This window comes from Hemitrygon akajei, chromosome 20, assembly GCF_048418815.1.
Source record: "Hemitrygon akajei chromosome 20, sHemAka1.3, whole genome shotgun sequence".
Classification (NCBI taxonomy): Eukaryota; Metazoa; Chordata; class Chondrichthyes; order Myliobatiformes; family Dasyatidae; genus Hemitrygon; species Hemitrygon akajei.
Genome location: NC_133143.1, coordinates 16,511,265 through 16,524,587, shown reverse-complemented (window position 1 = coordinate 16,524,587; position 13,323 = coordinate 16,511,265).

The following is a 13,323-nucleotide window of genomic DNA, read 5'->3' as shown; positions in this document are numbered from 1 at the left end:
GCCGCTGGCTGTGGACTCGCCCGCGACTGCTGTGGCCGGTTCACTTGCCGTGTGGGCAAGCCGCCATATGACCCCCCCCCCCCCCCCCAGAACCGGCGCTAGGAGGTGCAGAGTCCACAGCCTGCACACTGTCAGTTCTTTCAGGTGGCCGGCCTCGTCGTCGTGGGGGTGACAACGCAACCGGGCGTTCAAGGTCTAGATGCACCAGTTTGAGATGATCAATGGTAAAAGTCTCTTCACGACTGCCGATGGCAAGAACACAGGTCGTTCCATTATGGTGCACTACCTTGTAGGGTCCTTCGTATGGTCGCTGCAGGGGTGGTCTGTGCACGCCTCGGCGAACGAAAACATACTTGCTCTGTTGTAGGTCCTTGGGCACGAAAGAGGGTGTTGTTCCATGATGGGACGTCGGGACTGGGGCAAGTGTTCCAAGCCGCTCCCGGAGTTTAGTTAGGACCGCCATAGGTGTGTCCTCCTGGTCACGGGGTGCTGGCACAAACTCACCGGGAACTGTGAGCGGGGCACCGTAAACAAGTTTGGTGGATGATGTGGCCAGGTCCTCCTCGGGTTCTGTGTGGATGCCAAGCAGCACCCAGGGGAGTTCGTCAACCCAGTCTGGCCCTCGGAGGTGTGCCATCAGGGCTGACTTCAAGTGCCTGTGGAAATGTTCCACCAGGCCGTTGGACTGCAGGTGGTAAGCAGTCGTTCGGTGGAGCTGGGTTCCGAGGAGTTGTGCCAGTGCGGACCACAAAGCCGATGTGAACTGCACACCCCTGTCTGAAGTGATGTGGGCTGGGAGTCCAAACCGTGCCACCCTGGTGGTAATCAGGGCTCTGGCGCATGTCTCCATGGCCGTGTAAGCGAGTGGGACAGCTTCCGGCCACCTCGTGAACCTGTCCACCATGGTGAACAGGTATCTCGCTCCTCTCGAAACCGGCAGTGGGCCGACGATGTCCACGTGGACATGTTCAAACCTCCTATGTGCCGGCTGGAAGGGTCGCAGTGGGGCCCTCACGTGCCTCTGGATTTTGGAGGTGTGACAGTGCGTGCGTGTCCTGGCTCAGTGCCCGACCTGCTTGCATAGGCCGTGCCACACAAACCTGTCTGCGATCAGCCAGATGGGCTAAACCGTGCAAGGCATCGAAAACGCAACGCCTCCAAGCGGTCAGGACAACGGGCCGCGGTTGCCCAGTGTGTAGTAGAGGAAGGTGGGGCAGAACAAGTGATAAGGAGGACTCATGTACAGAGGGATGGTCTGACGGAACATGGAGTTAAATGTGTTGAAAGAATAAGTAAATTTAGGAAGGACAACAAAATTCTAGGGGCATATAGCCCGATGGGAGTTCGGGGAGCTGGGTTAAGCACAATAGGCAGTGATTCAAACAGAGAGAGGAGAAATGGGCTAAAAATTCTATATCTGAATGCACGAAGTGTCAGAAATAAGGCGGATGAGCTTGAAGCCCAGGTGCGAATGGGTAACTATGATGTTGTTGGGATAACAGAGACGTGGCTGCAGGGAGATCAGACCTGGGAAATGAATGTACAAGGGTATACGTGCTATCGTAGGGACAGAAATGTGGGCAGAGGGGGTGGGGTGGCCCTGTTGGTGAGGAATGAGATTCAGTCCTTTGCAAGGGGGGACATAGGGTCAGGAGAAGTAGAGTCTGTGTGGATAGAACTGAGGAACAGTAAGGGCAAAAGGACCCAAATGGGTGTTGTCTACAGGCCACCAAACAGTGGCATGGATATTGGGTGCAAGTTGAATAGGGAGTTAACATTGGCATGTGGCAAAGGTAATGTCGCAGTAGTTATGGGGGATTTCAACATGCAGGTGAACTGGGAGAATCAGGTTGGTGCTGGACCACAGGATAGGGAGTTTGTAGAGTGCCTACGGGATGCATTCTTGGAACAGCTTGTATGAGAGCCGACCAGGGACAAGACTATTCTGGATTTAGTGTTATGTAATGAATAGGATTTGATAAGCGATCTCGCAGTAGAGGAGCCATTAGGAGGTAATGATCACAATATGATAAGCTTTTATCTTCAATTTGAGAAGGATAAGGGCAGCTCGGAGGTGTCAGTGTTGCAGTTGAACAGGGGAAACTATGGAGCCATGAGGGAGGAGCTGGCCAAAGTTGACTGGACGGATAGCCTAGCAGAAAAGACAGTGGAACAGCAATGGCAGGTATTCTTGGGAATAATGCACAAGCTGCAAAATCAGTTCATCCCCCAGAGAAGGAAGGATTCAAAGGGGGGAAAGGGGCCACAGTGGTTGACAAAGGAAGTCAGAGATTGCGTAGCATTAAAAAAAAGGAAATATGACAGAGCTAAGGTGAGTGGGAGGACAGATGATTGGGAAGTGTTTAAGGAACAACAGAACTTAACTAAAAAGACAATACAGGGAGAAAAAATGAGGTATGAATGCAAGCTAGCCAGGAATATAAAGGAAGATAGCAAAAGCTTTTTTAGGTATGTGAAGAGAAAGAAGATAGTTAAGAACAACATTGGGTTGTTCATGAAGAATGAATTGGGTGAAATTGTTATGGGAAACAGAGAAATGGCAGAAGAATTTAATGAGTACTTTAGGCCTGTTTTCACTAAGGAGGACACAAGCAATCTCCCAGATGTATGGATGGGCCAAGGACATAGGGTAACAGAGGAAATGAAACAGATTGACTTTCGGAAGGAAACGGTGATGAGAAGACTGATGGGACTGAAGGCTGACAAATCCCCAGGTCCAGATGGTCTGCACCCTAGGGTACTAAAGGAGGTGGCCCTGGAAATTGCGGATGCATTGGTAATCATTTTCCAATGTTCCTTAGATTCAGGATCAGTCCCTGAGGATTGGAGAATGGCTAATGTTATCCCACTTTTTAAGAAAGGAGGGAGGGAGAAAACAGAGAACTATCAACTTGTCAGCCTGACATCGGTGGTGGGAAAGATGCTAGAGTCCATTATTAAGGATGAAATAGTGGCATATCTAGATAGCAGTGATAGGATTGGGCCGAGCCAGCATGGATTTACCAAGGGTAAATCATGCTTGACTAATCTGTTGGAGTTTTTCGAGGATGTAACCAGGAAGTTAGACGGGGGAGATCCAGTGGATGTAGTGTACCTCGATTTTCAGAAGGCATTTGATAAGGTCCCACATAGGAGATTGGTGGGTAAAATCAAAGCTCTGGGCATCGGGGGGAAGGCATTGACATGGATAGAAAACTGGTTGGCAGATAGAAAGCAAAGGGTAGCGGTGAATGGGTGTTTCTTGGAATGACAGGTGGTGACTAGTGGGGTGCCACAGGGCTCGGTATTGGGACCACAGCTGTTTACCATTTACGTTAATGATTTGCTGATGATACTAAGCTGGGTGGCAGTGTGACATGTGATGAGGATGTTAGGAGAATTCAGGGTGACTTGGATAGGCTGGGTGAGTGGGCAGATACTTGGCAGATGGCTTTTAATGTGAATATGTGTGAGGTTATCCACTTTGGGAGTAAGAACAGGAAGGCAGATTATTATCTGAACGGTGTAGAGTTGGGTAAGGGAGAAATACAAAGAGATCTCGGAGTCCTTGTTCATCAGTCACTGAAGGTGAATGAGCAAGTGCAGCAGGCAGTGAAGAAGGCTAATGGAATGTTGGACTTTATTACAAAGGGAATTGAGTACAAGAGCAAGGAAATCCTCTTGCATTTGTACAGAGCCCTGGTGAGACCTGGAGTATTGTGTACAGTTTTGGTCTCCAGGGTTAAGGAAGGACATCCTGGCTGTAGAGGAAGTGCAGCGTAGATTCACGAGGTTAATTCCTGGGATGTCTGGACTGTCTTACGCAGAGAGGTTAGAGAGACTGGGCTTGTACATGCTGGAATTAAGGAGATGGAGAGGGGATCTGATTGAAACATATAAGATTATTAAGGGATTGGACAAGATAGAGGCAGGAAATATGTTCCAGATGCTGGGAGAGTCCAGTACCAGAGGGCATGGTTTGAGAATAAGGGGTAGGTCATTTAGGACAGAGTTAAGGAAAAACTTCTTCTCCCAGAGAGTTGTGGGGATCTGGAATGCACTGCCTCGGAAGGTAGTGGAGACCAATTCTCTGGATGCTTTCAAGAAGGAGCTAGATAGGTATCTTATGGATAGGGGAATCAAGGGATATGGGGACAAGGCAGGAACCGGGTATTGATAGTAATTGATCAGCCATGATCTTAAAATGGCGGTGCAGGCTCGAAAGGCCGAATGGTCTACTTCTGCACCTATTGTCTATTGACACATCGCAAAGGAGTTCATGACCTTCGGGCCCAATGGGTATGTCTTCGAGGTGGAGTCCTGAGACCGCGGTTCAGTACGCCGGCATCTCGCTATCCAGTCGTTGCACCTTAGCTAACGCCGTATAATCCACTCCCGGAGACAGAGAGTGCACTGATTGGACAGAGGGGTGTGACAGGGCGTCGGCTACCACATTGTTCTTCCCGGAGATGTGCTTGATCGTGGTGGTCCTCTGAGATGTATGACAGGTGGCGTTGCTGGCAGCCCGACCACGGGTCCGACACTTAGGCAAATGCGAAGGTGAGGGGCTTGTGGACTGTGAAGACCGTGAACTCCCTCCCTTCCAGGAAATACCTGAAGTGCCAGATGACAAGCTCCCTGTCGAAAGTGTGTACTTAAGTTCCGGGGGTCGTAGGTGCCGGCTGAAAGTAGCGAACGGCTTCCACTGGCCTTCGATGAGCTGCTCGAGCTCGCCGCCAACTGTTGCGTCGGAGGCATCCACAGTGAGGGCAGTGGGGACATCGACCCGGGGGCGGACCAGGAGCGTGGCGTTTGCTAGTGCGTTCTTAGCTTGTTCGAAAGCTGCCATCGCCTCCTCTGTCCAGGTGACCTCTTTGACCTTGCCGGACATCAAGCCGAAAAGGGGCCACATGATCCGGGCCGCTGAGGGCAGGAAATAGTGGTAAAAGTTAACCATCCCAACAAATTCCTGCAGGCCTTTAACAGTGCTGGGTCTGGCGAATTGGCGGATGGCTTCAACTTTTGCCAGCAGGGGCACAGCTCCATGGCGGTCGATCCGGTGTCCCAAGAAGTCGATGGTGGGTAGGCTGAACTGGCACTTGGCGGGATTGATAGCCAGCCCATAATCGCTTAGCAGGTGTAAATGTGCTAGATGTTCCTGGCATGAGCGGCTGGCGATAAGTATGTCAGAAAGTCCAGATCTCGCCCTACTGTGTCCATCAGGCGCTGGAACATCTGTGCCGCATTTTTGAGCTCGAACAGCATCCTGAGGAACTTGAACAGGCCAAAGGGGTGTCTTGGGTACATTGTCCGGGTGGACTGGGATCTGATGATACCCTCAGACCAGGTCAATCTTCGAAAAGATGCTCGCCCCGTGCAGGTTGGCTGTAAAGTCCTGGATGTGTGGTACTGGATAGCGATCGGACATGGTGGCGTCGTTTAGCCTCCTATAGTCGCCGCATGGTCTCCACCCTCCCGCGGACTTGGACACCATATGGAGTGGGAAGGCTCACTGTGTTGCAAGGGGGCCGACTGAGGAGAACCCATGTGCAGAACACCGGCACGTCGACTGAGTTGGGGAGGCTGGCGTAGACCTGAACGTAGAACAGGTAACTGGAGGAATCTTGACAAGGAGACGGGATTTACGGGGACTATCTAGAAACTAGAGCGGAACTTAGAACTAACAGTTCTAATCAGACTAGGGAACGAAGTATCACACGAGAATCGCCCAACAAACTGGCAACCTGGGATAGAGTCGCCATCGTATTTATTTCCCAGTCTCTGATGAAAACCAGGTGTATGGTAATTGGGTAAACTAGCAGCAAATGACTGAAATTGGGGCATAATCAGGGAGAAAGAAGTGTTCAAGGGGAACGGCCAACCAGAACCATGACAGACAGACAGACAGACATACTTTATTAATCCCGAGGGAAATTGGGTTTAGTTACAGTCGCACCAACCAAGAATAGTGTAGAAATATAGCAATATAAAACCATAAATAATTAAATAATAAGTAAATTATGCAAAGTGGAAATAAGTCCAGGACCAGCCTATTGGCTCAGGGTGTCTGACACTCCGAGGGAGGAGTTGTAAAGTTTGATGGCCACAGGCAGGAATGACTTCCTATGATGCTCAGTGTTACATCTCGGTGGAATGAGTCTCTGGCTGAATGTACTCCTGTGCCTAACCAGTACATTATGGAGTGGATGGGAGACATTGTCCAAGATGGCATGCAACTTGGACAGCATCCTCCTTTCAGACACCACCGTCAGAGAGTCCAGTTCCACCCCAACAACATCACTGGCCTTACAAATGAGTTTGTTGATTCTGTTGGTGTCCGCTACCCGCAGCCTGCTGCCCCAGCACACAACAGCAAACATGATAGCACTGGCCACCACAGACTCCTAGAAAATCCCCAGCTTCGCCCGGCAGATGTTAAAGGACCTCAGTCTCCTCAGGAAGTAGAGACGGCTCTGACCCTTCTTGTAGACAGCCTCAGTGTTCTTTGACCAGTCCAGTTTACTGTCAATTCGTATCCCCAGGTATTTGTAATCCTCCACCATGTCCACACTGACCCCTTGGACATTATTCCTCCCTCAGCGGGAGCCTCCAGGTAACCCCCCAGGCTTGTCTTGATGGTCCTGATGCTAATCCCGGATGAGAAAGGGGTCCAGGATGAAGGAGTTGGGGGGATCCAGGAATGTTCTTCCGGACCATACCCCTCCGAGTCGACCAGGTACTGCAGACCCCTGCCCCGACGGTGGGCATCAAATAACCACCGGACGGTGTACGCCGGATAGTCGTTGATGACCCGGGGGGTGGAGGGGTTCGGTCGGAGGGCACAAGGGGCTGACAGAAACCGGTTTTAACTGGGAGACGTGAAATGTAGGATGGATCTGCATTGACGTAGGTAGTTTGAGCCGAACTGCCGTGGGATTGATAATGCTCTCAACCTCGAAGGGTCCCAGGAAGCGGGGGGTGAGCTTCTTGGGCTCATTCTTGACAGGAATGTCTCTGGACGAGAGCCACACCATCTGCCCAGGTTGATATTCAGGAGCAGGGGTACAATGGTGGTCGGCAATTTTCGGTTACGGTTGGCTGAGCGAAACAAGGCCATGCGTGTGTCTTCCCAGATTTTTCGGTACCTGTGTATATGGGTCTGGACTGACGGCACAGCAATCTCCTCTTCCTGGGTGGGGGTTGATACCCAAGAGAGCATTCAAACGCAGATTTTCCAGTAGTGGTGCAGACCAGAGAGTTGTGGGTGTATTCTACCCATGTGAGATGGTTGCTCCAGGTAGACGGGTTGTTGCTGTTATACAACGTAACACTGCCTCCAATTCCTGGTTGACCTGCTCCGTTTGCCCATTCATCTGTGGGTGAAACCTGGAGGACAGGCTAACTGAGGCACCAAGGGCTCGACAAAAGGATCTCCAAACTTGCAAAATGAATTGAGGTCCCCAGTCGGAGACAATATCCAAAGGGATTCCGTGAAGTCGGAAAATGTTGGTGATGAGAAGGTCTGCGGTCTCCTGCGCGGATGGTATTTTAGGGAGGGCTACAAAATGCAGCGACTTGGAGAAACGATCCAATACAGTGAGTACGGTAGTGTTTCCATGTGAAGAGGGAAGACCGGTGACGAAATCTAAAGCGATGTGGGACCAGGGATGCGCAGGGACAGGTAGGGGACAGAGTAATCACGCAGGTGGCCGATGGGAGGCTTTTCCATGGGCGCAGATGGAGCATGCAGAAACATAGGAACGGGTGTCAGTGTCCATGGAGGGCCACCAGAAATGCCTCTTCAGGAGGGTCAGGGTCCGATCGATTCTGGGATGGCAGGCAAAACGAGAAGTGTGCCCCCACCGTAGAACCTGTGATCGAACAGCGTCGGGTACAAAGAGGAGATTGGGAGGTTCGGTGCCTGGGTCGGGTTGTGTCCTTTGGGCCTCTGACTTTGGACTCGATCTCCCAGGTGAGGGCAGACATTACACAGGATGGTGGAAGAATGGTCTCGGGATTGGGAAGATCCTCCTCTGAAACGTATTGACGGGAGAGGGTATCAGGCTTCCCGTTCTTGGACCCCGGATGATAGGTGAGGGAACACCTGATCTGGCCAAAAAATAATGCCCAATGGGCCTGGGGGGAATTCAGGCATTTGGCGGTCTGGATATATTCAAGGTTCTTGTGGTCTGTCCAGATGATGAACGGGTGTTCCGGCCCCTCCAACCAATGCCTCCACTCTTCCAATGCCAGTTTGACTGCTAGTAGCTCCTGGTTCCCCACGTTGTAGTTTCGTTCAGCGGGAGACAATTGGCGAGAGAAGAAGGCACAGGGATGTAGTTTCTGATCCGGGCCCGAACGTTGGGACAGTACCGCTCCCACCCCGGAGTCAGAGGCATCAACCTCCACAATGAACTGACAGGAGGGGTCCGGTTGAATCAGAACGGGAGCAGACGTGAAACGCCTCTTCAGTTCGGCGAATGCTGAGTCCGCCTCGGAATTCCAAAGGAAAGGTGTGGCAGGTGAGGTAAGTCGGGTAAGGGGAGCCGCCACTGACTGTAGTTTCTGATGAACCGGCGATAGAAGGTCGCAAACCCCAGGAACCGTTGGAGTTGCTTGCAGTCTGTGGGTTTGGGCCACTCCGCCACAGCCCGGATCTTCTCGGGATCAGCTCTCACCTGTCCCCTCTCGATGATATAACCTAGGAAGCTGACCGAGGGGACGTGGAATTTGCATTTCTCCACCTTTACGAATAATTTATTCTCCCCCAGCCTCTGCAGGACTTGACGGACATGGTGCATGTGTTGCTGGGGACTGCTGGAAAAGATCAGGATGTTATCCAAGTAGACAAACACAAAACGGTTAATGAAGTCTCTTAGTACAGCGTTAATTAAGGCTTGAAAAACCACAGGGGCATTGGTGAGGCCGAAAGGCATGACTAAGTACTCGAAGTGGCCTAAAGGGGTATTGAAAGCCGTCTTCCACTCGTCCCCCTCCCTTATCCGGACCAAATGGTAGGCGCTTCGGAGGTCCAACTTCGAGAAGATGGTGGTTCTGTAAAGTCACTGTGAAGTGGTTCGAATGCAGAACTTATAAGAGGCAGTGGGTACTTGTTCCTAATGGTTATATGATTTAGGCCTCGGTAGTCGATGCAGGGATGGAGAAAACCATCCTTCTTCCCCACAAAGAAGAACCCTGCGCCCACCGGGGAGAAAAAGAGTCAAATAATGCTCGCTGCCAGAGATCCACTGATGTAACCCTCCATTGCTTCCCTCTCTGGCCGGGACAAGTTATGTAGCCGACTGGTGGGTAGAGGAGCTCTGGGGAGAAGGTCGATGGTACAATCGTATGGTCGGTGTGGAGGCAGGGAAAGGGTGCGTTGTTTACTAAACACTTGTCCCAGGTCATGGTACTCCGCCGGAACCCTGGACAAGTTTGGGGGTTCAACGGCAGACGAGGTCGTGGTGGTTCTTACAGGGGAAAGGGCCGACTGCAGACAGGTGGCATGACAAAACGGACTCCAGCTGGCTATCTTCCCGGTGGACTAATCAATGCAAGGATTATGGCGGCGTAACCAGGGGTACCCAAGTAATATCAGGGCTTGAGGAGAGGAGATTAGGTTAAATTGTACCTGCTCCCGATGATTCCCAGAGAGGATCAAAGGCAGTGGTGGAGTACGGTGAGTGACTCGAGCCAGAAGTCTTCCGTCCAGTGCCCGGGCTTCCAGAGGGGTAGACAACAGCTCTCGAGGAATTGCGGCCTGGGCAGCTATGTTCTCATCCAACAGATTCCCCTCAGCACCGGATCCGGTCTATCAAGGCAGATAAGGACAGTTGTACAGTTGGTTGTAGGTTACAGTAGCTTGGATCTGCATCTGGGATTGGGGAACAGAAAGGAATGTAGTCTGACTCACCAGGGTCCCCCTTCCTACTGGTGAACCCTCCCTTTTGGCCGAAGGGAACAGGTAGCACGAAAATGGCCAGAGTGACCGCAATAGAAACAATCCCCGGCTCTGAATCTCCGGAGTCGCTCTGTGAGAGAAAGACGGCTCCGTCCCAGCTGCATTGGGTCCTCTCCCGGGGTGGTGGAAACGGCCAGGCCGGGTGCTATTCTAGGAACGGGAGGAGGAGAGAGGTTCGGGCTGGGAGTAGATGGTAAAGCCTGTAGAGAGACGTAAAGACAGACATAAAGAAGGTCAGGGAATAGGTTGACCGAGTATCCGTCCATCTTACCCCGTCGACCCCGGGAACTCTGTCTGACCAACCCAGACAGCCTATAGTGGCGACACCCGATGCATCCACTTCACGTCCATCAAGAGAGCCGCACATACCCGAACCAGAACCCTACACCGGAGATCTGGGGAAGTGCCGGGCTTTTTCTTTTTACGTAAAGTAAGACGTAAAGGGAGTAGGATGGCCAATGGAGCAGGGCGTCCGGTTCTCTCCCTCTGCCGTCCTCGGATTCGGTTGTCCAGCCTGGTGGCTAGGGAGATCACTGAATCCAGGCTGTTAGTGTCATCCCTAGCCGCTAATTCATCCTTTACTTTGTCACAGAGGCCTCGCTGGAATACCTCCTGGAGTGCCTCATCATTCCAACCTGAGTCGGCCGCTAGCGTCCGGAACTCCACGGAATATTTGGCAACACTGCGTGAGCCTTGATAGAAGGTAAGCAGAGGCTTGGCTACCCTACCCTACCCTACCGGATAGTCAAAAATCTTCCTTATCTCTGAAATGAAGGTGGGGAAGGAAGAGCAGGTCTCTGGCTGATTGTCTCAGATCGCGGTGGTCCAAGCTAAGGCATTTCCTCGCAACAACCCCATAATGTAAGCTATTTTTGCTCGGTCAGTGGCATATGTGGATAGCTGCTGCTCGAATACCAAGGAACATTGCAGAAGAAAAGCCCGGCACTTCCCCAGATCTCCGGCGTAGGGTTCTGGTTCGGGTACGTGCGGCCCTCTTGATGGACGTGAAGTGAATGCATCGGGCGTCGCCACTATAGGCTGTCTGGGTTGGTCAGACAGAGCTCCCGGGGTCGACGGGGTAAGATGGACGGATACTCGGTCGACCTGTTCCCTGACCTTCTTTATGTCTACTGACAGGGAACGGAGGTTCTCCATGACATCCCGAAACAGCTGATCATGCCAGCCCAGTAGGGATCTCTGGCTGGTGAGGGCTTGTTCATGTCCGCTGGATTCATGCTGGCCAGTTTGTTCTGTTGCTAGGGGGGCGACTGAGGAGAACCCACGTGCAAGACACCAGCACGTCGACTGAGTTGGGGAGGCTGGCGTAGACCTGAAAGTAGAACAGGAAACCGGAGGAGTCTTGACAAGGAGACAGGATTTACGGGGACTATCTAGAAACTAGAGTGGAACTTAGAACTAACGGTTCTAATCAGACTAGGGAATGAAGTATCACACGAGAATCGACCAGCAAACTGGCAACCTGGGATAGAGTCGCCATTGTATTTATTTCCCAGTCTCTGATGAAAGCCAGGTGTACGGTAATTGGGTAAACTAGCAGCAAGTGACTGAAATTGGGGCATAATCAGGGAGAAAGAAGTGTTAAAGGGGAACGGCCAACCAGAACCATGACACATACCACACAATCCCCATCTCCTTGATTATCTTGAATTCCTCTTTCGCAAGGTGATTCTTGTCGGGCAGTAGCCTGTGGGCATGGAGGGGAGGTCCCTGTGTGGGGATGTGGTGCATCACGCCGTGCTTGGGGTTTGTTGAGGAAAACTGCAGTGTGATGATAGATGGGAACTCTGATAACACTCTGGTGAACTCGTCGGAATGTGTGACGGAGTCCAGGTGAGGGGCTGGTAACCTGGCCTCACCAAGGGAGAAAGTCTGGAACATCTTCACATTGACCAATCATCGTCCCTTCAAATCCATGAGCAGGCAGTGCGCGCAGAGGAAGTCCGCACCCAGCAATGGCGGTGATACTGCAGCCAGCGTAAACGTCCATGTAAAGCGGCTGGAACTGAACGGCAAGGGGATGGTTCTTGTGCCGTAGGTGCGGATGGTGCTGCTGTTGGCTGCTGTAAGTTCCGGTCTTGTTCTTCTAGCTCGGGTATCATGGCTCGGAAGGGGTAGGACACTGATTTCTGCCCCGTTGTCCACCAGGAATCTACGCCCAGAGCGCTTGTCCCAAACGTAGAGGAGGTTATCATGGTGACCAGCCACCGTAGCCATCAGCGACGGCTGATCCTGGCGTTTTCCCTGGAACGAGCATGGCAGTCGGCAGCGGCCGGCCCCAGAACCCCACCTTTGATGATAAAAACACCAGGACTCAGAAGTGGTGCTGTCCCTTGGTGTGGGTGTTACGTGCTCCGCTGCTGGGGTGTGGGAGGGCTGGGCTCTCGGCCGTGCCACAGCACTAATTTCAATGGTAGTTCCGCCATTTTGTTTGGCGCGCCAAAGCACGTCCGCGTGAGCAGCCACCCTACGCGGGTCTCTGAAGTCTTCGTCTGCTAACAGGAGGCAGATGTCTTCTGGCATTTGCTCCAAGAAGATCTGTTCAAAAAGCAGGCAAGGCTTATGGCCATCTGCCAGTGCTAGCATGTTGCTCATCAGGGCTGATGGCATGCGGTCACCCAGGCCATCCATATGCAGTAACTGCGTGGCTGGTTCGCGGCGGGAGAGGCAAAATGTGCAGATTAACAGGGCCTTGAGTGCCTCATATCTGTCTGTTGCCGGGGGCTGATGCAGAAAGTCGATAACGTGGCCCGCTGTCTCCTGGTCGAGAGCGCCCACCACGTAGTAATACCTGGTGGCGTTTGAGACAATTTGCTTGACCTGGAACTGGGCCTCTGCTTGCTTGAACCAGACCAGGGGTTGAGTGGTCCAGAAGGTTGGCAGTTTAAGGTAAACTGCATTCTGCAGAGCCAAGTCATTCATGCTGGGTCCAAATGCCGTTGGACCATCAAGGTCACCAATGTGGTCGCGCTGATACGCAACGAGTGAAAGCAACACACTGAGTCGAGCAGGGCTGGTTGAACTGTTTACTGTTTCAATCTGCGCGTGCTTAAGTGCCCGCTCCCAGCATCCCCCGCTCTTTGCGGGGTGGAAAGACGTCGGCTTCCGGGCTGAGGTCTGCCCTGCACTCAGAGTCCTCTCCGTTGCTGCTGGCTGTGGACTCGCCCGCGACTGCTGTAGCCGGTTCGCTTACCGCGTGGGGGAGCCACCACAATATGCTATTAACGTACTTTTGCATATAACATGTGATGAATTGTTTGAACAACAAAGAATGTTTAATCAAACAATATATTTACAATATTACTTAAATCTAACTAAAATATTAAATACACAATGCTCCTCCC